General features: G+C 34.8%; 1 long non-coding RNA gene across 1 annotated transcript in view; it reads right to left on the bottom strand.

Annotated features, from left to right (window-relative positions):
• LOC116871535 overlaps window positions 1-25,879 on the bottom strand; it is a 27,719-nt gene extending 1,840 nt beyond the window's left edge. The window contains exons 1-3 of the long non-coding RNA XR_004383418.1: window positions 25,773-25,879; window positions 21,354-21,357; window positions 3,978-3,982 (exon numbers count right to left, since the gene is read on the bottom strand). This is a non-coding gene — a long non-coding RNA (uncharacterized LOC116871535). The remainder of the gene's footprint in view (window positions 1-3,977; window positions 3,983-21,353; window positions 21,358-25,772) is intronic.
• Window positions 25,880-26,804: the final 925 nt, after the last annotated feature.

Genomic DNA, 26,804 nt, shown 5'->3' with positions numbered 1-26,804 from the left:
TCAAAGAACCAGCTCCTAGTTTCGTTGATTTGTTCTATTGTTTTTTTGGTTTCTATTTCATTGATTTCTGCTCTGATCTTTATGATTTCTCTTCTCCTGCTGGGTTTAGGGTTTCTTTCTTGTTCTTTCTCCAGCTCCTTTAGGTGTAGGGTTAGGTTGTGTACCTGAGACCTTTCTTGTTTCTTGAGAAAGGCTTGTACCGCTATATATTTTCCTCTCAGGACTGCCTTTGTTGTGTCCCACAGATTTTGAACTGTTGTATTTTCATTATCATTTGTTTCCATGAATTTTTTCAATTCTTCTTTAATTTCCTGGTTGACCCATTCATTCTTTAGAAGGATGCTGTTTAGTCTCCATGTATTTGGGTTCTTTCCAAATTTCCTCTTGCGATTGAGTTCTAGCTTCAGAGCATTGTGGTCTGAAAATATGCAGGGAATGATCCCAATTTTTTGATAACAGTTAAGACCTGATTTAGAACCAAGGATGTGATCTATTCTGGAGAATGTTCCATGTGCACTAGAGAAGAATGTGTATTCTGTTGCTTTGGGATGAAATGTTCTGAATATATCTGTGATGTCCATCTGGTCCAGTGTGTCATTTAAGGCCTTTATTTCCTTGTTGATCTTTTGCTTGGATGATCTGTCCATTTCAGTGAGGGGAGTGTTAAAGTCCCCTACTATTATTGTATGATTGTCTATGTGTTTCTTTGATTTTGTTATTAATTGGTTTATATAGTTGGCTGCTCCCACGTTAGGGGCATAGATATTTACAATTGTTAGATCTTCTTGTTGGACAGATCCTTTGAGTATGATATAGTGTCCATCTTCATCTCTTATTATAGTCTTTGGTTTAAAATCTAAGTGGTCTGATATAAGGATTGCCACTCCTGCTTTCTTCTGATGTCCATTAGCATGGTAAATTCTTTTCCACCCCCTCACTTTAAATCTGAAAGTGTCTTCGGGTTTAAAATGAGTTTCTTGTAGGCAACATATAGATGGGTTTTGTTTTTTTATCCATTCTGATACCCTGTGTCTTTTGATTGGGGCATTTAGCCCATTAACATTCAGGGTAACTATTGAGAGATATGAATTCAGTGCCATTGTATTGCCTGTATGGTGACTGCTATTGTATATTGTTTCTGTTCCTTTCTGATCTACTACTTTTAGGCTCTCTCTTTGCTTAGAGGACCCCTTTCAATATTTCCTGTAGAGCTGGCTTGGTGTTTGCAAATTCTTTCAGTTTTTGTTTGTCCTGGAAGCTTTTAATCTCTCCTTCTATTTTCAATGATAGCCTAGCTGGATATAGTATCCTTGGCTGCATGTTTTTCTCGTTTAGTACTCTGAATATATCATGCCAGCTCTTTCTGGCCTGCCAGGTCTCTGTGGATAAGTCTGCTGCCAATCTAATATTTTTACCATTGTATGTTACAGACTTCTTCTCCCGGGCTGCTTTCAGGATTTTCTCTTTGTCACTAAGACTTGTAAATTTGACTATTAGGTGACGGGGTGTGGACCTATTCTTATTGATTTTGAGTGGGGTTCTCTGAACCTCCTGGATTTTGATGCTTGTTCCCTTTGCCATATTGGGGAAATTCTCTCCAATAATTGTCTCCAATATACCTTCTGCTCCCCTCTCTCTTTCTTCTTCTTCTGGAATCCCAATTATTCTAATGTTGTTTCGTCTTATGGTGTCACTTATCTCTCGAATTCTGCCCTCGTGGTCCAGTAGTTGTTTGTCCCTCTTTTGTTCAGCTTCCTTATTCTCTGTCATTTGGTCTTCTATATCGCTAATTCTTTCTTCTGCCTCATTTATCCTAGCAGTGAGAGCCTCCATTTTTGATTGCACCTCATTAATAGCTTTTTTTATTTCAACTTGATTAGATTTTAGTTCTTTTATTTCTCCAGAAAGGGCTTTTATATCTCCCGAGAGGGTTTCTCTAATATCTTCCATGCCTTTTTCGAGCCCAGCTAGAACCTTGAGAATCGTCATTCTGAACTCTAGATCTGACATATTACCAATGTCTGTATTGATTAGGTCCTTAGCCTTTGGTACTGCCTCTTGTTCTTTTTTTTGTGGTGAATTTTTCCGCCTTGTCATTTTGTCCAGATAAGAGTATATGAAGGAGTAAGTAAAATACTAAAAGGGTGGCAACAACCCCAGGAAAATATGCTTTAGCCAAATCAGAAGAGATCCCAAATCGTGAGGGGGGGGTGGGGGAAGGAATAAAAAGAGGTTCAGAAAGAAAAAAAAATAAAATAAAATAAAAAAGAAAAAAGAAACAAATAAAAAAAAGAAAACCAATAATGAAAAAAATATAAAAAGGAAAAAATATATATATATTGGATAAACTAGTTAAAAAACGTTAAAAAAGAAAAGGGTAATAGTTTAAAAAAATTTAGCAGAAGAAGAGAAAAAAAATTGAAAAAGAAAGAAAAAAAAAATTAAATTAACTGCAAGGCTAAAGAATCATGGGGAGAAAGCCATGAGTTCCGTGCTTTGCTTTCTCCTCCTCTGGAATTCCGCTGCTCTCCTTGGTATTGAAACCGCACTCCTTGTAAGTGAACTTGGTCCTGGCTGGGTTTCTTGTTGATCTTCTGGGGGAGGGGCCTGTTGTAGTGATTCTCAAGTGTCTTTGCCCCAGGCGGAGTCGCACCGCCCTTACCAGGGGCTGGGCTGAGTAATCCGCTCGGGTTTGCTTTCGGGAGCTTTTGTTCCCTGAGCGCTTTCCGTAGAGTCCGGAGGACGGGAAGGAAGATGGCGGCCTCCCAGTCTCCGGCCCGGAGGAGCCGAGAGCTCGGGGTCCCACTCCTCAGTGCGCCCTCAGGGAACAGCGTCCAATTACTCCCATCTGCCTGGCCTCCGGCCGCGCTCCGAGCTCACCGAGCCTGCGACCGGTTCAAGGTAAGCCCGAGCTGTGAGCTCACTCCTCGGCTCCGTCTCTGTAGCCGGCTTCCCTGTTCTAATACCTGCGAGCTCTGCGACACTCAGACACCCCGATCCTTCTGTGACCCTGCGGGACCTGAGGCCACACTGGCCCCGGGTGGGCTTCACCCCAGTTAAGCCTCTGGAGCGATGTCCCTCAGCGGAACAGACTTTTAAAAGTCCCGATTTTGTGCTCCGTTGCTCCGCCGCTTGCCGGGAGCCGGCCCCTCCCCCCGGGGTCTGTCTTCCCGTCCCTTTGGATTCACTTCTCCGCCAGTCCTACCTTTCAGCAAGTGGTTGATTTTCTGTTTCTAGAATTGCTGTTCTTCTTCTCTTCGCTCTCCCGTTGGATTTGTAGGTGTTTGCAATCTTTAGATAAGCTATCCAGCTGATCTCCCGCAACCTGAAGTAGTCTCAGCTGCTACTTCTCCGCCATCTTGACTCCTCTCCTACTTTGGTGATCTTGATCAAGGATTTTTTTACTCAAATTATTTAGGATGATTTTGCTAAAATATGTATGATTTCCTTTGGCCAGGAGACAGAAATAAATCAATTTGGTTCCTACTAAAGCAATATTTACTTGAATTAAATTTAGCAAAGTATTTCAATATTACAACATGTGTAAACTTTTCAGATATAGATTCTTTCTGGGGGAAAATGTATTTTATGCCTATTGCTTTCAAAGACAGTTAAAATATTGCAGTTAGATGTACAACAATATTGATAATACTAGACTGGGTATCACCAGATCTAAAAAGTGTCTCTGGAAGAACTCACATGTATAAGCCCTATTTTCCACACTCTTCAAATGAAAATAATGGCATTTTCCCCCTGCATTGAAATAAAAAACAAGAAAATAGTGGTTTTATTCTTTGAAAAAATATTAGCTCTGTAATTGAATATTATCAAAGTGGAGTTATGGGAACTCATGGGAAAAGGATCTATTGGGAGCCAAAATGACTAAAGAGAACTGTCATTATTGGTTTAATTCAGAGTAGAAAATCTGTTTATGGCAGCTCTATTTCTGATCAAAGAGTTAGAGATTTGAATCAAACCTACCCTGTCTTCTGTATTTCTCTTGCATTTTTCTTTGTCTTTCTCTATCTTGCAAATTGCAAAATTCATCATGAATATACAGACTGCAATTTGAAATTTCAAAATTTATTTTATCATATATGTGTGGCATCAATATTCATAAGACTGTCACAAATTGATGCATTCTTAGTTCTCTTCAAGTGACTGAAATTATGTTCACTGTAACCATTCATTATGTACAGGTTATATTTAATTTTGTTATTATTAATGTAAGGGGATGTTAATGATTGATGAAATGAAATGAACCCTATATGGGAAATTTAGAAGACTCATTTGTATGGCTCCTATATTTTTACCAATAGAAAGTTCCTCAATTGTGTAATGGAAATAATAGGTTACTGAAATGTAAATGGTGTACAAAATTAAGTTTATGAAACAGGCAATCACACAACTTCTGAAATGATTCTATAATCATTATTCTCAGAACATGCAATTCTGCCCCAAGTGTAGAGTGTACCAGGGTTTAGGAAGTTTGAACAGTGCAGCAGTAGCTGCTTCTATGAGTCAGGTGACCAAGGCAATCAATTCTGAGCTGGTTATATTATATATATACACAGAGATGTAAATTTGAAAACCCAAGCTCAGTATTATTAAATTATTGTTTATTGTTACAGAGACAACTGTCTTCATTATTTCTTGGACATTTTCCCACTTTGGAGTGCTGTTGAATTTAAAGATTAAGAAGATTTCAAAAAATCTTTCAGAAGAATTAAGATTGTACTCTATATCGTCTCTGTCTCTTTCTCTCCACACACATATACAGAAACACACACACACACACACACACACACACACACACACCCCAACATTCTGATCTCCATATTGAAAATTTCCATGAATTGACTTACAGGCAATAAACCCGAGTCACATAATGAAATGCAACTTAGTTTATGCATGGAAAATAAAACTTAGAAAATTACCATCTGTCTCCTTAAAAAAATTAACTATTTGTACTAATAGAAATATAATACTACAGTGCAATAGAGATAAAAAAGATACAGTCATCTCATAAGTAGTAAGCAAATGGGATTTAGGGTAAAGATAATACATTTTTGTTATTGTGTTTTAAGTTATTTATAATTTTATTTTCTCTAAATTTGCATTCTCTGGATTAGTCTATTTATTTCCAGATGGCATGATTAAGTTTCCAAATTTCTAAGATTCTGCTGCTATGGTTTAACTTGTTTATTTATATCAGAACAGCTGACTTCAACAGCTGGTTTTCCCTGAAATAGTTTAAGTCAATAATTTTCCATTTCAATCAATTCAGACCATCTGAATTACTATAGTAAAATAAGTCTATGGAGCATTTCAGGAGTTTTCCTAGCACTTGCAATAGAAATTTGATATTAAATTTATAGATTTTTTTTTTGCTACTATTTCTCTGAAATTTTCTAATGGATTCAAAATAATATATACATACCTGGCCACTGTAATTAACTTATTTGATAATACAGATTTAGTAATTGCTTTTCCTGTATGTAATTGTATATATCTTTGCCACTCTAATAAATTCAGATGCTCATATTTCTTTTTTTTTTTATTTTATTTATCCATTTGAGAGAGAGACAGTGAGAGAGAGTATGAGAAGGGAGAAGGTCAGAGGGAGAAGCTGACTCCCCGTGCAGCTGGGAGCCTGATGCGGGACTCGATCCCGGGACTCTGGGATCATGACCTGAGCCAAAGGCAGTCACTTAACCAACTGAGCCACCCAGGCACCCACAGATGCTCGTATTTCTTAAAAGTCAATTATAAGTTATGTTGACACATTTCTCCAGTTAAACTGTTAAAATCAATTTATAATTAAATGTGTTAGTATACTTTATTACTATAAATATTAAATGATTTGATACACTCAAAATTCACAAACACACAAAGAAAGGAAGTGAAATGGGATGTAGCATGGATAATTATAAAAATTCAGACATGAATTCACATAGCCAGGGTTTGATTTTCCACTCTACCTATTTGCTTTGACCTCAGGCCAGTAACCTTTCTTTTCTCAATTCTTTCAACTCTAAATTACTCTGAAAGTAAATTAGAGATCAATAATTCTTAAACAAATACAGAACTTATGTTTGGAAACAAAAAAGAAAAATATACTTCTAAATACATTTTAGGGGTGACTGGGTGGCTCAGTTGGTTGAACATCTGACTCTTGATTTTGGCTGTGGTCTCAGGGTGGTGGGATCCAGTTGCATTCTGGGCTCCAAGCTCTGAGGGGAGTCTGCTTGAGATTCTTTCTCTCCCTCTCCCTCTATCCCTCCCCCCACTGCTCAGGCTCTCCCTCTCTAAAATAAACAAATAAATAAAATCTTTGAATATATTTTAGGGGCACCTCCGTGGCTGGTAATGATCCCAGGATCCTGGGATCGAACCCCACATCAGGCTCTCCGCTCAGTGGGGAGCCTGCTTCTCCCTCTCCCCCTCCCCCTGCCCATGCTCTCTCTCTCTCTCACTCACTGTCTCCCTCTAATAAATAAAGAAAACCTTTAAAAGGAAAAAGGAAAATGTAATAAATGAATAGGCAGCTCACATTTATGGAAAAATGAATGAATAAATGAATAGATATCTCATGTTTATTTATAGGAAGATAACAATATGATAAGGTCAATTATACTGACATCAGTATATAAAAACAATGTATTTCTAACCAAAATTCCCCACCTTATTTTTAATCCCTTTGATCTGAGAAAATAAATTAATATTAAAATGTGTATTAAAAAGAAAAGGCCAAAAACAAAAATGTCAACTTTGAAGAAGAAAAAAATGTAAATTCCACATATTAAGTTCCTTTAAATATCAAGGCTTATTATAGAATAACATATTGTGGTATTGGTAAAAATCATCCAATGACAAAAATAAAACTCCAGGCAAGATTAGAATCAGATATTGGATGGGATGGAAAAATAAAAAGTAGACAAAGATGATACTTCTGTAAATAGATCCAGTAACTGACACACATATGGGAAAACATAAATACAAATCCCTACCACTCACACACAAAAATTCCATGTCAATTAAATAACTAATTTTAATACAAATATTTGAAACTTAAGAGAGAGAGAAGTTCCTTTATGAAATTATACATGAGACATTTCTTTAAAATGTTCCAAAAATCATGAAACATAAAAAGATTAGTTAAATTATATTAATGTTAAAAAAAAGTCACAATAGAAATTGTAGTGGAAGGAATTTTAATGTCACATAATTGTATATTGGCTGCATCCCATAAGGCAAATAGTTATTAAAAATCTGAGAAAATAAGAGCAAAAGAGATAAACAGTGAATACAATGAAAAGGAAGTCCTAATGAGGAATATAAAATTAAAAAATGAAAAAAGTCAGTATGACTAATAATGAAAGAAATGCCAACTGAAAGCAGTAAGATAAAGCAATTCATACTCTATAGATGAATAAAACAACTGACAGCACCAAGTGTTGTCAAGAATATTCAACATCAAAAAATAAAAAGAATATTCAACAACATAAAATATATCATATACTCCATGTGTCATACAGACCCTAAAGTTGCTCCAGTGATCCCAGTCCCCTAGCATTTCTCTTCCATATAATCCCCTGAGTATGAGCGAGACCAGTAACTTCCTTCTAATCTATAGAATATAGAGAGGTCAAGAAGTATTGCAGCTGTAATTAAGGTTTGTTACTGCTTGTTTTTGAGTTAATGAAAAGAAAATATCTTGAATTGGCCTGCCTTAGTGAATTGACTGTCCCTAGGAGCTTGGCCTTCTCTGAAGTCAAAGATTCCAAGCACTGTGTAGTTTTATTGAAGTAAGCATTCACCTTGGAGAAGCCTTCGTGATAGGAACTATTGGCAGCTCTTAGGAAATGTAGGTGATCTCTAGAACAACAGAAGAACTTCTGGCTAACATCCAGGTGGGGGAGAAACAGGGCCCCCTATGATACAGGTGCAAGAAAATGAATTTTGCTAGCAAGGAGCTTGAAATTAGATTTTTCTTCAGTTGACTCACCAGAATGGAAATTCAGTTCAGCCAACACCTTGATGGAAGACTTGGAAGACCCTAACAGAAGATCCAATTAAGCCAGGCCCAAATTTCTGAATGCAAAACTTGTGAGATAATAAACATATTTTGTTTCAAGTTACCAAGTTTGTAGTGATTTGTTACACAGCAATAGAAAACTGATATAACCACTTTCATAAAAATTGACGACATTTAGTGAAATTGGATTTGTCACAATCTACAACTCACCGCATATTTATGTTTCTCATTTATTCCCTGTCTGCCAACTAGAGCATAATAATGATGAAGACTGAGAGCATTTTTACTTTTTTGTTCATCTTTTGTAACTATGCTGAGCGGGCCCTTCTCTGAGTCCCATGCCTTAGGGTCTGGGTATGTCCCAGCTCTCTTTGCAATACTATAGACAGAAACAGAACCACCAGGAGTTTGAGAATCCTAAATTCAAATCTTGTCTACCTGGACTTTAAGATCTGACAAGTCAGAAGAGACAGCATATTAGTAATTTGTTACACTGATGTAGCACACTCTAAAGATGCAGACAAGTGGCACATACACCCTCCATTTGTACCCGTCACCTGGGCTACATATGTCTCAGCAATGGACTTGTTCACATGTTCTGCATGTGGCAGACACTGCCAGTGATCTGCCCAATGCCCATTTTCCCTCGTCATTCTTAGAAAGATCATGCTGACAGAGGCTTTTATCCCGTAGATGGATACACCTAAAATAGATGGGAGGGCATGAACATCAGTGAATGATGACTCCATTCATGGAGACAGGGAAACTTGGAGGAGGATCCAGTTTAGAGCGATGTTAAAAGATAAATTTTTGAAATATTAGGTTTGAAGGGTATCAGTTTTCTACTGCTGCCATAACAAATTACCACAAACCTGAGTTAAAGCAATACAATTTTATCATCTTATAGTTGTTGTAGGTCAGAAGTCTGGTATGGGCTTTCCTAGTATAAAATCAAAATGTCAGCAGGACTCTGTTCCTTTTCCTGCAAGCTATAGGGAGAATCTGTTTATTTGCTCATTCTTCTATTGGCAGAATTTAGTTTCTTGCAGTGGAAGGTCGGAGGTCCCCATTTCCCTGCTGGCCATCAGCTAACAGCCATTCTCAGGTCCCAGAAAACTCTCTCCAGTCTTTGGATGCAACCCCTACATCTCAGACCTAGAAACTGGGAGACACATTGTTCTTATACCACATCTCTCTGAACTTCTTCCAGTCACATCTCTCTCCAACCACCATCAGGAAAGTTTGTCTGCTTTTACGGATTCATTATTAGATTGGGTTTACATAGATAATCCAGAATAATCTCCATATCATAACCTTAATCACATTTGCCATGCCCTCTTTTCTACACAAGGTGTAATATTTACAAATTCCAGGGATTAAAAAAACATAATCTTTGGTGGGATGTTTGTTCTGCCAACCCCATAAAGTGACAATGAGATAGTCAAATTGATATGCAGGACACGTGTAGATCTTGTATAATATGTAACAGCAACTTTAGCTGGCCCTCTGTTACTTTTCAAGACTAGGAGCATACTTACTGAAAAATACCCTGCTGGGCCTATACATGGTTTCTTGATTTTGAGTCCAGAGTTTTTCTCCTGATTGGAACAGGGAGAAACAATATGTATATGTAATAAAATTGTTTTAAGACTGAGTTGAGTAATTTCTAGATATTTTCTCCCATTTTTTTTAACATACTTTAAAACTTTAAATACATTTTTCTTAGACCTGGGAACTAAACAAAAGTAGAAACCACACAGATCTCTATCTGCAAAATCTAAGTCTCCTGGGCCAAGGGTAAGCAATCTGATCACAGAAGTGTCTGTCTTCTGGATTGATAAATTTCTAAGAGATGGGTGGATATTGACCTTTCTAAAGAAAGAATTGACTTATTCTGGTCTACACCACCATTTGCTTTGTTTCCTTTTGTGGGAAACATCATAAGTGATCTAGATAATCTGTAATTTATCCTCCTTCTGCATCTCTACACAGATCCTATATGTCAGAAACAAGTTTGAACTTGACTAGATACCATCCCTCCAGGCAATCTAATTGTTCCATTGGAAGCAGGGACATAATTCCATTTGCATATTTACACAAAATTTGCATTCAAAAAAATGGGAAGAAAGAGCTTCTCAATTATCAGATCCATAGAAGCAAAGGGAGCCCTCTCAAGTCAAAAATTACTGTTCATGGATGAACTGCTTTATTTGATAAAAGGAAGAAATTTTGGCAAAGCAGCAAACATTTTTGTTTAGATGGAATGACTGAGACAATATATGTATCTATCATCCATTGTTTTCCTAGATCTATTCACCATCCAAACCATAACTTAACTCCATGATTTTTTTCTTTTATCGCAAGCATAAGCTATACTAATAACATTAATCCTTAATTTCCAATTCCTAAACAAATATTTATTTTCCATTTTCTTATTTTTTTAAGGCAGTGCTTTCAAACTTGGGTGTTCTCAGAAGTACTTGAAGGATTTATTAAAAACACAAATTTCTGGGAACCACCTCCAGAGCTTCTGAGTCAGTATGTCTATGTGGGCCTGAGAATTTGCATTTCTTTTCCTTTTTTCAAAAAGATTTAATTAATTATTTATTTAGTGCACCCATTAGTAGGGAGAAGGGCAGAAGGAAAGGGAGAGAAAGCATTCTAAGCAGATTCTGCACTGAGCATGGAGGCTGACATGAGGCTTGATCTCACAACTCTGATCATGACCTGAGCCAAAATCAGGAGTTGGATGCTTACCGACTGAGCCATCCAGGTGCCCGCCCCAAGAATTTGCATTTCTGATAAGTTTTCTATTAACAGTAATGGTTCTATTAGATAAAAGCAAAGAAAATGTTGAGAATATCCTATTCATATTATGATATGAAGAGGATAGTTATAATCCCTAATCTGGTCTCCAGGATTTTAAACATAAAAATACATCAAATTTAGGCCACGAGAGCAAAGTGATATTCATATTAGCTGAAGACAAGTTTGCAATTTCTTGAATATAATGGTCCTTTATAGTGTTCACATTTAAATGTGTCTTTCTAATCTAGGCCACATAGGATCACCTGATCTCTCTGGTTTCAGACTTAAGGAGCTAACCTAGCTCAATGACATCAACTAAACTGGCCATAAGCAGGATGAAGCTGGAATTCTGTACAGAACCCAGAGAAGTAAAAGTGAAATGATGAGTTTAAGAATTAAGGAGATTCCAGGAACCCACTTAAAGAAGGTTGTGTGTAGACTGAAAAGAGGCACATGGAAAGAAGAAAGCCATGTTTTGCACCGCATCCTGGATTCTGAGTGCTCAGGATCAACTATGAATGGTAATGGGTTCTTTCTGCTAATGGTCTATCTGCACTTGTGTGCCCTGCCAAATGCCACAGGCATAACAGAAAGGTTATGTTTTTGTGCACTATCACCCAGAGTTGTTGAACTGTGGTGTAATAATCAGCAGCCTCACTTGAAAGCTTGCCATCAAATTGAGCCAAGCACACCACACCATTACATCCAAATTGCTAATGGAGAAATGCCAGGGAATCAGAGTAGATCCAGAAAATAGAGTTATGGCTCTCAGAGTATGCACTCAAGTGAACAAAGGATGCCACGTAGACCATTAGCTGGTGTAAGATTCCAGACTAAGTGTGTCAATGGGAACACATTTAATAGTTGTCCATTCTTCTGGAAGTTTCCCACTGGAAATTTTTCCAGAAGATATTAGAGAAATAGAACTACCAAGAATGAGTTTGGATATGGTGAGATTAACTGCAGCTCCTCTTATCCTCCTAAGTATATGTTCAATTTAAGTAAAAATAGTAGTTTCAAGGAACATTTCTTTATCAGGCCATTTTACCAATTGCTACTGCCTCCATCCTTTTATAAAGATGCCACTAAACAAAAATGAGAAAGAAAAGCTCGCTATTCCATATCCCTGTATCTTCTAATTTACTGTGTAAGAGTTAAATCAGCAGATCTAGGTTGTTAAAACTCTATGCATTCCATAGTCTTCAGAACTAACCTTCACCAGCTCCTGGAGATAATCTCTGAACCCTTGGAACATCCTGCCTAATGAAAGTATCTTTGTATATTTGAAATCTTGGAGCATGCCAGATAGTTTATAATAACAATGCAGTTTATGGTGAGTCTTTTTTTTTTTTTTTTTTTTTTTTTTTTTTTAAATCCTGGAGCTTTGGATCACAGGTATCAGCTTCACTTTTAGGAGCTACATGCCAGAGTAACTGACCTCCAATTAACACCTTGGAGGCCAAGGCTCAAGTGAGCCTCCTTGATTGACAACGTGTCACATGTGTTGTGACACACTGTTGCTGGTAACTTTGTCCCTGTGACTTTATTGAGGGAGGACAAATGGAAGATCATCCTTGACTCTCCTAGACTCCATTGTAAGCATCTTTTTCCTTCCCTAATGGTATTCTGGATCCTTTCATTGTAATAAACCATAATCAGAAGTGTAACAGCTCTTCTGAATTCTATGAATCCTTCCAGAAAATCATCAAACCTGACTGTGATCTTTAGGATCCCTGACACAGTACTTTTAAAATAAAGTCTAACTTCTCCTCTGGAATAAAAGAAAATTAGATAATGAGTACTTTTGGCAAAACTAGTGGGACAACTCGGTGTATCCTGGATATAAAGATATAATATAAGTTACACACACGTATGCACACACACCAGGACACTGTGCTGGAGGTCTTGGGACAAGCCAGACATAAAATTCACAAAGTTCAATGAAAATTATATACTAAATGTACCAAACTAAAGGTTATTTATTTATGTATCCATTTGTTTATTTTTGGTTATGGGTGACATCTATTGAGTTTGTTTATCTAAATTTGATTATATCTGAGAAATTACAAATGAAAGAGCTCACACTTGACATTCTTCTATATGAAGTGAAGACCAAACATGCCAGGGTAGGGCCTGTCGTTTAAAGAGTAAAAACAGATATATGTACCGACCTAAGTATTAGATTACCCAAGAGAGATAGTAAAAGGTCTTTCTGCTTTTCAGGAATAAAGTAAAAGAGGAAGATAACCTGAACTGAAGGAGGTAGTAGGTGTGAGTGAAAATGACATCAATACCTCATTTAAACTGGCGATGCTCCTCTCAGGACCGAGGCTGGCCTGAATGTCACTTGTGGGAGCATTAGAAAAATCACCACATTTTTTAGAGAGTTGACTGCCATTTGCCAAAAACTGTCATAATAAATATACACGTCTAGGAGACGGTGAAGTGAACGGTGCCCCCTGAAGAGCTCCGTGTGCCAGCTGTGGCTCAGGCTGTTCTTGAGGCCTCGGTTGTTGGCGGTGGTGACAGAGTTTTAATTGAAATATATTTGACATACAATATTGTGTAAATGATTGGTTTTTTAAAGTTCAGATCCATCAAATACATAGTTAGTGGAAGTTTGATTCAAACTCAGGAAACACATTGCATTTGAGTCTTAGTTTTACTGCCATCCTTTTACTTTTTTTTTTTTTTCCAGAGATATTGGGTGTGGATGATTAAGAAGGCTATGTTAGAAACTGTCTAGACATGACTAAAATTCAAGCTCATAATCTAACTCGAGTTAATTGTAAAGTCTGACTTTGTAATATTGATTAGGGTCAGTAATTGTCTGATCTCTGCTTAACATTTCTTGATAATTGCATAATGGCATGCATGAATTAACAGAAACATAAAGTACTTAAATATATTTCTGTAATTCATACTAAGCTAATTTTCATGATAACTAATATGAGCATACTCTAGAGGGTAATAAATAATCAATAACTTCATAAGTATACCTTCTGTCTTACAAACACCTGGTTCAAAGGTTTATTTCCTTAATGGTAAATGAAATAATTGTGATAAAATATTATAATTATTTTATTTTTCATTTTAAATTTTAATTAATTTTTAGAGTTGCCTGCGTGGCTCAATCAATTAAGCATCTGACTCTTGGTTAGAGCTCAGGTCATGATCTCAGGGTCATGGGATTAAGCCCTGCTTCTAGCTCCTCCACAACACAGACTCTTGCTTGAGATTTTCTCCCTCTCCCTCTTGGCCCTCCCCCCACTTATGCTTGCACACTCTCTCTCAAATAAAGAAATAAATAAAATATTTTACAAATTAATTAGTTAATTGTTTTAATTAATTTTTGGATCTGAGGAGTAAATTACCATTTAGTTTTAGTTACATATTATTCATGCATCTATTCATTTTCTCTTTTGCTTATTCCCTTCTTATATTCCCTTCTATCCAAAGTGCTTAGTATATAACCTTGAGTTTTTATAAATTCTTTTAATTATATAGCTTGGCATGTATTTTGAACATACATTTAGATAAATGGCATTTTGATATAGAGAGTTTTCTATGTGACATTTTTACTCAACATTGTTTAAAGATCTAAGCACATTGCTTATCACAGTAGATTTTTTGGCTTTTGAACACTTCAAAGTATTTCTTAGTTTCCTCCTATCTGCATCCACTTCTCAATGATGGGCCCCTAGATTGCCCCCTATTTCTTACCACCAGACAATATTGCATTAAAAATTTCAATTCTGCCTGTTTGGGAAATTCATGGGAATTCTGTTTGGATTTTTGAACTATGAAGTATAAAATGGCTGATATTACCAAATTGTTTTCCAGTATGGGAAACCTCAATTAAATGTCAAAAAGTGCCAGGTTGAATTTTAAAAAGCAAGACCCAACTATGTGATACCTAAGCTAAATGTACATTGAATATAGACACAAATTAGTAAGTGAATAAAAAAATTATATCATGCTAACACCAAACAAAAGAAAGCTAGGTTGGCTCTATGAGTGTCAAACAAAATATGTCTATGCAAAAAAGTATTACCATATTACCATAGTGATAAAGAGGTCAACCTATCAAGAAGACATAATGCACCTAAAGTTACACATCTATTAACCAAATCCAAAATACATGAAGTTGCAACTGACAGAACTATAATGAGAACTAACCAATGCCACAATTACAAGTTGAGAATTGAATACGATTCTAATAATAATTGACAGAAAAAGAGCATATAAAGTCAGTAAGAATATAGTGACTATGGGGTGCCTTGGTGGCTCAGTTGGTTAAGGGGCTGCCTTCATCTGGGGTCATGATCCTGGAGAGTGGGATCGAGCCCCACATTGGGCTCCATACTCAGCAGAGAGCCTGCTTCTCCCTCTTATCTGCCTGCCACTCTACCTACTTGTGCTCTCTCGCTCTCTGACAAATAAATAAATAAAATCTTTAAAAAAAATAGAATATATTGACTAACTTTACTACCATGATATCTAAAGAACCCTGTACCTAACAAAAGTGAAATTCACATATTTTTCTAGAATAGGTGGGATATTTATTGAGATAGATCTTAATCTGGGTCATGAACAAACATCAATTATTTTAATGGTACTGTCTCTAATCCTAATGTGATTAAGTTAGAAATTAGTAACAGATCTCTATAAAATCACAAAATATTAGGCAGCTAAATAACATACTTCCAACTAACACATAATCCAAAGAATACATAAAAACAAAAGTTATAAAGTATTTTAACTGAGTGAAAATCAAAAGAAAATATTTTAAAATATGTGGGATGTTAATGAAGAAATAAGGAAACTTAGAGGATAATTAATTTATAGGGCTACATGCCTATACTATAAAAACAGAAATGCTTTGTGAAGTCATTTGTCTCAGCAACCACCATAAGAAATTAAAAAAGGAAATATAAAATTCAAAGAAGAGGAAGGGAAAGAATAGAGATCTGAGTAGAAATCCATAAACTAGAAAAATAGGAAAATAGAAAAATCAATGAAATCCAGAGCTAATCCTTTGAGAAGACCAATGAAATTGATAAACTTCTACTCAGATAGTTGGGGGTAAGGGGAAGAGAAAACAACAAAAGGTTCAGTTATCAAGAATGAGAATTGATATTAAAGAAATTAAATTTCTTGTTAAAACATTTACTGGGAGGAATGCTCCTGATCCAGATGGCTTTACTAGTAGAATGAATATATTATTCAAGGAAGAAATAATATCAATTCTAAAAAAAAATTTTCAAAAAATTGAAACATAGTAAAGACTTCTTAACTTGTTTTATTGGGTTAGCAAGAGCCTAATATCAAAATGAGACAAAGACACTACAAAAAAACAAAAAAAATATGGAATAAAAAACAGCACAAATTCCCTCATGAACCCAAGAGCCAAAATTTTAAACAAAATTTTAGCAAATAGACTCTATCTACATAACAATCCATCTATGGATCTAAATCCCCCATGTCCTAATGTGGTTTATCCTAGGATTCAAGTTTAGTTCCACATTTGAAAATCAATCAATGCAATACACCAAATTAGCAAGCTAAAAGACAGATAAATAAAAGGCATCCAGGATGTAAAGGAAAAAAACATAACTGTCTTTAAATAGAGACAGCATGGCCATTTATATAGAAAATCCAATGAGATCTACATAAGGGACTACTAGAACTAATAAGTGAGTTCAGCAAGGTTGCAGAATAAAAGAGTAAGCTACAAAAAATAATTGTATTTTACATAACAGCAATGAACAATTGAAAAATTAAGACAAATAATATTTACCATAACATCAAAGTATAAAATAATATAAAATATATGAAAATATAAAATAATTGGTACTTAAGGTTAAATTTAACAAAAAGTGTGAAAAGCACAAAACGCTGGTCAGAAAAATTCAAGGAACTCTAGATAAATGGAAAAACATCCAGCGTCCATGACTCAGAAAAATTACTACTGCTAAAATGGCAATACTACCCAAATTTATTACAGATGGAACACAGTCCTTATCAGTTTTCCAACTATAATTTTTCAGAAATTCATAAGCTGATTTTAAAATTCATATCAAAATGCAAAGGACTTAAAGAGCCAAAATAATCTTTAAAAAGAACCAAGTTAAAGGACTAACAGTACCTGATTTCAAATTTCAGTTTAAAGGTAAGCAAATAGACAACGAAACAGAATAAAGCATCGTGAAAACACACTGACTTACATGGACAACTGATTTTTGATTAACAAGCAAAAGCAGTTCAAAGGAGAAAGTACAGATCTTGCAGAAATTGTATTGGAAAGACTGGATATTCATATATTTTTTAACGAGCGTTGTTCCTTAGTTCACACCATATTAAAACAGTAATTCAAAATGAATCATACACGCAAAGGCAAAACCTGAAACTATAGAACTTCTGGAACAAAAGATGAGAGAAAATCTTTGTAACCTCGGATTAGGCAACAATTTCTTAAAAACAATACCAAAATCACAATCTAGCCAAAAAAATGATAGATTTGCTTTATCAAAATGTAAAACTTCTGTTCTTTGAAATATACCACTAAGAGGAAAAATACAAGATATGGGTTGTATTAAAAAGTGTTTATAAATAATATATCTGATAAATTACTTGTATCTAGAACAAAACACATTTTCAAGGTTCATATGAAAACCAGCAATCCAATTTTTAAAATGAGCAAACTATTTGATCAGATGCTTCACCAAATAAGGACCTGAAATAGGTGTATAAAAAGATACCCAACATCATTAATCATCAGAGAAATACAAATTAGAATCACAATATGATACTACTGCACACTCAGAATGGCTAAAAGCAAAAAGACTGACTACCAAGTATTGACAAACATATGGAACAAATGGAACTCTCACACACTATTTGTGGGAATGTAAAATGGTATAACCATTTTCGAACATGGTTGGGAAGTTTTTCAGAAAAGGAAACATATATGGACTCCACGAGCCAGAAAATGCACTCTTAGCATTCATCCAAGAGAAATGAAAGGGAGTGTTTCTACATTGATTTGTACATAAAGAAGAACTTGGCTTGTTCACAAGAACTTCACTTATTACCCAAAACTAGAAATAACTCAAGTAAATGAATTCAAACAGTGTGGTATACACAGGGGAGGGAGAGCCAGCCAGCCCTCTTCACCAGTCTCAGAACCAGTGAGGACTCCTGAAACCCTTATTCATTCCTACCTATTTCTTCTTTTTCTAAATAGAACTGGATTCCTTCTTACCTGCTACATATGTGCTACATGAGAAATCTCTACTATGATGCTTATATTGATTACAAATACATGCGTAGCCTACTAATCCTCTAAATAAGAAAGGGAAAACAATTTTGTATTCCCAACACGTGTATAAGTCCTGAAGATTATGGGTGCTTGTACTAGTAAAGAAAGAATTTGAAAAGGCCATTGTTCCATCTTAAGCATGAAAACAAATTGGTTAAATGAGCAAATCAGATTTTATCATAGAGCCGAGGACATTAAGAGTTCTAAATGATTTAAATTCAATAAAGCAAATGACAAGTCCTTTCTAAGAAGGAAATGGCCTGTGGATGCTTCCATCCCTACCGAGTATCTTAGTTCTGCATTTACTCAGATGTAGTTCAGATATCTAGATGGAAATAGTGCTATTCCATTATACCTATTTCCAAAAATTTTACTGAATACTCTTTTGTACCTATTTGCAAAAAGATAAGCATAAAATCAATAGTTAAATAAAAGCTTCCAAATATAAACACTCTGAATCCTAACTCTGTGTAATAAAAATGCCAGATCTAGAGTTGACCTTGCAGATTAAATAGAACTTAAAGATTGTTTTCCATGAAAGCATCAAATAGTTACTTTTATTATAATGGAAAGTTGGCAATCTTCTTTGAAATGCAAATCTAAAGCTTAGGTATTTCACAGAAGCTATGGTTTGGGATATATATAACAAGGAGATACATGTTTCAGAAATCCTGCAGTAAAATGGTAATCAGTGTATGAGCAACCCTAATCTCTTGCATATTCCAAAAGCTGAGCAAACACTTTTTGGTAAAGGAAATCAATGGAAAAGGATACTAAAAAATTTAAGAAAAAGAAACCAAAGTCTGATTGAGGAACATACGTGAGTCACACTACCACTGTGTTATTAGGCAACTTTAAATACTTAAAAGTTTAGTAAGAAATTGGATAGAAGGATTATGGTATGTTTACAGGTACTATAATACATGCTATTACACTATGAAATCAGAGCTTCACCAAATTACTCCTTATTGCACGGTAGCCAACAAATTCTTGAATTTATTTGTGCAATTATTAGATGTATCTAAGGTTTCTTTTAGAGGCCACCTGATAATGAAAGAGATATGGAACCTGGCAAGGAGTCTTTCAACAAGCACCTTGCAAACATATATTTATACAGTCATTTTCTAGGGTCACAGTCTTCCTAGACTATAATCATAGAGGGTAAATGATAAAAAACTGGTTATAAACTCAAATACCCTATTTCATCTCATTTTACCTGATTATGCCTGGAAGTAGAGGGCTTGATCAGCCAGATAAACACAGTTTGACTGGGAAACAATGAAATATGAGGAAGTTTGCGTGCAAGAATTGGGACCTATGTTTGTTTGAAAGAGCAAATTCATCTTTAAAAAAATCTTTAAAGAAGTGAGAATACTAGGAGTACTTATTTAATAGGGTTATATGAAGCTCAAGTTTGGTGTTATTTATAAAATACTTACTTAGCTTAATGGTAGCACATATTAGGCACTCTGTTTCTCTAACATAAATAAAATTAATAAGCCAGTGAATTGAATCCTCAGTTGAAATTCCACTCTTAAAACATATATTAAAATAACATTAGAAATGATAACCGGAATAAGGGCCTGTTTGTTTGATATTGCATAGTTTCTGATAATCTTGGTAAATGATGAAACACAGAAATTGATTTTTAACATGTACCGAACCTATTTTCCTCTAATATTAATTGCTTTGGTGAGGCTTTGATGGAAGGTCCTTGGACAAATCACATTCTTTCTGGCTTTTTCATTGATTGAAGATCTTAAAATAAGGAAAATCTTTTTTTGAAAAGACTTATTTATTTATTTTTTAAAAAGAGCATGTGAGTGGGCGGGGATGGTGATGGAGAGGGACAGAGGAAGAGAATCTTTAAGCAGACTCCTCAGTGAGCACAGAGCCCAAGGCGGGGCTCAATCTCATGATCCTGAGATCAGGTCCAGAACTAAAATCAAGAATTGGATGCTTAACTGACTGAGCCACCAAGGCACCCCAAAACAGGAAAATCTTGAGTCCTTACCTCTTTTAAATTCTATAGTTCTGACTTTAATGTGTAATAGACTATTTCATGAGCAATTAATTTTAAGTGACTAGAATGTCCTTCATAGTACATATCTTATCATTTATAATATCAACATTTTAATACTATTTAAATAATGAAGGATTTTCCAATACCACTAGTAGTCATTTATGTAAAGTAAAATAATTTGGGGAAGGTTTGGTGATTATGATAAGTAATAGTAATTGCTAACATTTACTGAGCACTGCTGATTTGCCAGACACACTTCTAAGGACTTTAATTACTTTATTTAACATTCCTCTAAATCTTGTCAGTAAGCATCTGTAGTTTTTCTTCATTTGACAAGATTTTTATAGAGGTTAGGCAATATAATCCAACAGGCTGGAAATGGACCATCAAAGTTTAAACAACAATGATATATATGAGAAGAAGAATTGAGGTTTAGGTAAAAAGAATGTTACCTTGAAGTTGAAAGCAAATTTGAGGCCAGTGAAAGTGCCTCTAGTGTGTGGTGTTTGGCCTGTCCAGCCTGTTTGCTGTCCAGCCTGAAATGCAGCTGAGGTCAGAGGGTAGGGATATCTAGTGGAGTCCGTGTCTTCCTTCAGTGGTATTAACAGAGTATGAGCAGATTAAACAGATGGTAAATGGTTAATGTGATTACACTGACCAGATGGAGCTGGATGATAAACTTGAAACAGGTTTAGAAAGAAGGCAATATGGATTTGAGTACATAGACCAACAAATCACCAGAGAACATAAAAGCAGCTATAACCCAAGCAGGGAAAGATCTATGAAGAACAGCACTGATTTTACTTACTAAAGAATTAGATGACCAAAGACTCTACCAGAAAAAATTGGATTGAATTAAAGATTTATAAGAGTAATAAATAAAAGAATGTAAAATTATATATGTACATATAATTTATGTGTTGTGTATATATATAATTTTATATTCTTTTATTTATTATATATATAAGTATATGTGTGTGTGTGTGTGTGTGTGTATATATATATATATATATATATATATATATATATAATGATAGTTGGTCTTTATTTGAAGGAATGACTTATTCCCTGTTAAATTGTAAAAGGAAGCACTATTCCTTTTTAAAAAATCTAAAACCATAGTCATATGTATTTGTAGTCATATGTATCATTTGAATTTTTACACAACTGAGAAATTTAACATTGGACATACACTATTTTAACTATTATAGACAAAACAATTTAAAAACCATGCAAGATGTCAGAATGCTTGTTGATAATTTTAAAAGGCTATAAGATAAAGTCTTAATCAAAGTAGTGAGAAATTTAAAATTTTATTAAAATAACAATGGATTATAAAGAATTTCTAATTTTTTCAACTATTACAAGAAGCGATAAAAAAATGACGACCACTATAAACTTTTTTTATTTAGCATTTTCATTTGGAATTTCTAGCCAAAACAAAAACATGTATAACATAAAAAGAGGTAAAAATAATTGGAAAGGGTTAAACAAATTTTTCATGCCTTCAGAATGATATGTGGTTACACTACACAAGATAATATAACAAGAAAACCCAAGATGTCAAATTTAATATATTTTTAGAAAAATTTTCTTTTAATTAAAGGTAGAGGATTCTGATACGATTGTTTTTTTGAAGGCTTGGTATCTTCTAACATTACAAATTCAAAATCTTAATTTTAATTCCATATAGATATTATACATCTACCTCTCATTATTTCAAAGGAGGTTAGTTCTGACATTTCAAAATAGATTTACTACTTTTGTATAGAGGGTCCGTGCAACTCAAGGTGTTTGCCACTTCTGCCAGCTCAAAACTAAATGCCCACACCAACCTCAATCACTGGAACTTTCAAGAAAGGCTTGCGTAATTCTAAACCACCCATGCAGAGTAGGATGGGGAGGAAAAGGGCAGAAGGGAACATCATGCTTTGTTTATAAACACAGATCTAGAAGCATAACTCTTTACAACATTAATCTTTTATTCAATATGCAATATGTAACTTATATTCTCAAGACATTGTAGGTGGCTCCAATAAATGCTTTCAGGTACATGAATTCTAAAGGTATTTTCTACAAAAAGAGAGGATTATGTAAATGTGCCTTAATATAAGTAGAGCTGTTCTTGGAGAATAACTAAGAAAAAGGTTTCTGAGGACGCCTGGGTGGCTGAGTCGGTTAAGCCTGACTTCAGCTCAGGTCATGATCTCAGGATCCTGGAATCGAGCCCATGTCAGGCTCTGCATTCATCAGGGAATCTGTTTGTCCCTCCCCCTCTACACTCCCACCCCCGCTCATTCTCTCTCTCTCTCTCATGTGTGCACACGTTCAAATAAATAAATAAAATCTTTTTAAAAAAGGAAAGAGGTTTCTGTCCCTATCTAAATTTGTATGTCTATTTTCATATTAAACTTTTGTATTAATAGAAATACTTCCTAAAACATTTGTTATACATCACAATCAGAAAAAGGTAAATATCCCAAGACATATAAATCATTCAATAAATTAAAGTTCATAGCTGTAATGGAACAAAATTCAATCAGAAATATATATTGGGCAGCTACTGTGACATGCAATATGAAGAACTTTTGAAAATTATAACCACCAGGTACTGATATATTATATATACATTATGTATAAAATATGTGTATGTATGTATGTGCATATATGTATATTATATATACATAATCATATACTTTATAATATATAACACATATACATATATATTTTTATCTAATTTAATTACTATAACATCTCTAAATTTAGACACTATCTGTTTTGCAAATGAGGACTTTGTAGCTCTAAGAAATGCGTGACAATTCAAAAATCACTGTTAATATTTAACAAATGACATTTTAAAGATCTATTTATTTATTTATTTATTTATTAGAGAAAGAGTGCACAAGCATGGGGAATAGCAGATGAAGAGGGAGAGGGAGAGAATCTTAAACAGTTGCCCTGCTGAGCACAGAACCAACATGGGGCTGATCTCACAACCCTGAGATCATGTCCTGAGCAGAAATCAAGAGTCAGACATTTAACTAACTGAGCCCCCAAGGCACCCGCAGAAACAACATTTTAATATAAATTGGTCTAATGCCAATGCACACCAATACAATTAATCACACAGCCATTTTAAATAAGTTCCCACATCAGTCTGAATACTTGAAACATAATATTAGGGGGAAAGAGTAATATAGAATTATGTTAAATGGATATACAATGTTGTGATTGTGGGTATCCATGCATATAATACATTTATATAAACAAGAAACTATTTGAATATGAAAAATTATTCACCATACATTTTTTGTAGTTGAAAATGACCCTATGTTTTTGTTATTTCTGTGTTTGTCGTATTTCCTGAATTCAATTATGTGCAATAATACTTAACAAACTCTCTGATACTAATAAATTGATTTTGTTTGTTATTTTAATGGCTACTAAAGAGGAATACATAGATTTTTCCAGAAAAAAATCCACTCTGTGTTATAAAATATTTATTATGAATATGAGGAATATGATAATTAGAATATCAGATAATTAGAGTACCTAAACTTTAAAAATATTTTTAGAATGTTCAAAAAAAACCAATCATAGTTCAGTTGGGTGGATGAAAATAAAAACTTTTTATCTCTGTGTAAATGTTACCGGAAGGATATTGGTTATCCTATCTGGTATGGCAGAAAAATATTAATTAAACAACTGATACCAGAGCACTTCTAAGAAGTACACTGTATTTGTTTATGAACATTGAGAGAGAAAGGAAATGGTGAATCAACTTGCTGAGCGGGCTGAAGTTTAAGCCACTGAGAATGAAAGAAGGAAAGGGAGTCTAAAATCATTTTCATTTATATCATTATTATAAATCATTATTCATTTACTCATGTATTTATTCAAAAGTCTGTTTTCAAAACACTTGTTTGCCAAGCATTATGATGAGTGAGAGTGAAATTTACAAGGTATTCTCATGGGTCATACTTGGTGTCAGTGGTGGGAAAAAAGGGTTGGCAATAATGAAGTAGGGACATAGACTAAAATATGTATTCAGGAAAGGAAAAGTGATATGAAATAACAAACAAAAGCTATGTTGTGTTGAGTAGCTGGGAAGCAGAAGCTTCAGTAGAGTGAACGGAAGAGAACTCTCTGAGTTGGTAATATTTGCAGGAAAAGCAAAATAATGAGAAGTGAAGCTCTCTGGGAAAAGACAATCCCAGGTCCTAAGTTTATAAAGTCTTGGACTCTGTGTTTGGAAATACTTTGGAGAATTTCACAACTATGAGACTCTGTGGGGATATCTTATAAAGACACAGGTAGAGAGAGAGTTAGCAGCATAACCCTCAGTGGTAACAACTTTGAATTTTATTCCAAATGCAAATGGAAGAAAATGAGAGTTTTTGTCAAAGAGCACTCTCTTAATCCATTGCTACTGATCTTAATCTCAAAAAAGAAAGAACTTCATTAACAGAATGTATGTTTTGTGTGACAGTTGTTTAGGGGTGGGGTAGGTGGGTATTGCTGATCATCAAGAAGGAGTTATGTAACCCATTTGGCTCTACTTGAAGAATAAAATAAAATAAGAATTGTAAGATACAGAAGAAGGAAATTAAAGTAATACATATTAGAAATTTTACCTATTATGAACTTTTGTCTTCATATTTTCTAGATTTGGGGAGTACAGTTTGAGAGATGACAAATGCAATACAAATTAATATCTTGGGATTTTTTCTGTTTAAAGTGGCTTGAGATCAGGTGAAGACACAAGTACAAACAAAAAGCTGCTTTAAATTTCTTATAAATATGAATTTTAAGAAGAGGCAAAATTTGTAATTAAGTAACACCCTGTACTTGAGAGGTTTAGGGCTTAACTGGACTGCAAGAAAGCCAGATGACATTTTTTTTTAAATGATGTAAAAAACACTTATAATATTTCAAAGATATGGGCAAGGCCATTTGCACTATATCTTCTATTTAGGGGACAGTTTCAATTCGCATCCATTTGGCTGCAAGTAACAGAATATCAGATCCCAGTGTCTTTAATATGAAGACAAGTATGTCACAAAGCAAACAATATGGAAATAGGTGGTATTGTGAGTGATTCCGTAAGTCAAAATTCACATAAAAAACAAAGCTCTTATCATCTTCCCATCTGCATTTTTTCAAATTTTATTTTTACTTACTTGACAGAGAGAGAGAGAGATCACAAGTAGGCAGAGAGGCAGGCAGAGAGAGAGGGGGAAGCAGGCTCCCCTCTGAGCAGAGAGCCTGAGGTGGGACTCAACCCAGGACTCTGGGATCATGACCTGAGCCAAAGTCAGAGGCTTAACCCACTAAGCCACCCAGGTGCCCTACCCCATGTGCATTTCAACACATTACTTCTTTCTTCCTAGTCACAAAGTAGCTGCCATAGCTCCAGTGAACATAATTTCATAGACCCATTTAGAAAGAAGACAGCCAAAGGAACTTCTGTCTGTCTATCTCTATTTTTATCAAGAAACACTCTCTCTCTCTCTCTCTCTCTCTCTCTATATATATATATATATATATATATATATATATATGGCTCATGGACTGCACCTTACCTCTCTGCTTGAGTAGAACTGAGTAGCTGAGTTCCAGTGCTCCAACCAGAAGCAAAATGGAATCAGATTGCTCTGACTTGCTCAGATACTTCCCTGAGACTGCTCAGTTTGGCACCTAAGCAAAATCAAGAGTCAGTTGGTGAGGAAGAGGGAAGGACAAGGAAGCAACCAACAGTGTCTGCCACAGTAAGGAAATAGGTTTATGCTAAGCAAGAAACTATCTTTCTTACATAAAGCAAAATCTGATTCCCCAAAGAAAGATTAGGAAACTATTTTCAATAAAGATGATTATCTAATTGAATATAATGAAAAGTAAAAATAGCACAGTCATTGCTCTCTTCAGGGAAATAAACAATAAGGACATTAAGACCATTCATAGGAAATAACTGCAGGGAAATTTCTCGGGCAAATCACTGTAATATTTTGATATGTTCATGAAAAATGGGATTTTTGCCATATACTTTATGATTAGGTATTATTGACAAGACATCTTTTTATGAAGAATAAACCAAAATAACAGGAAAATAAAAGCAAGACCTCAGAAAAACAACATAATTCAAAATATACAACAATATTAGAATGGCTAAAATCTATAATGCTGACAACACCAAATGCTGGTTGAAAGCTGAAGCAGCAGGAACTCTCATTCACTGCTGGTGGGAATGCAAAATACTACAGCCACTTTGAAAGACAGCTTCATAGTTTCTTATAAAACCAAACACTTACCATACAGATCAGCAATTTTGCTCCATGGTGTTATCCGAACAAGTTGAAAATTTTTGTCTACATAAAATCCAGCCCATGTATATACATAACATTGTATTTCTAATTGCCAAAACTTAGAAGCAGCTAAGACGTCCTTCAGTAGGTAAATGGGAAAATCAACTTTGATACTTCTGTACAATGTAATACTATGTACTGGCAGATAAATGAGCTATTGAGCCATGAAAAGTCATGGAGGAAATTTAAATGCATTGGACTAAGTGAAAGAAAGCAATCAGAAAAACCTACTTACTCTATCATTCCAACTAC

Source organism: Lontra canadensis, unplaced genomic scaffold (genome assembly GCF_010015895.1).
Source record: "Lontra canadensis isolate GAN:19392208 unplaced genomic scaffold, GSC_riverotter_1.0 scaffold26, whole genome shotgun sequence".
In the NCBI taxonomy this organism is placed as follows: Eukaryota; Metazoa; Chordata; class Mammalia; order Carnivora; family Mustelidae; genus Lontra; species Lontra canadensis.
This window is presented reverse-complemented; position numbering and strand designations above follow the sequence as displayed.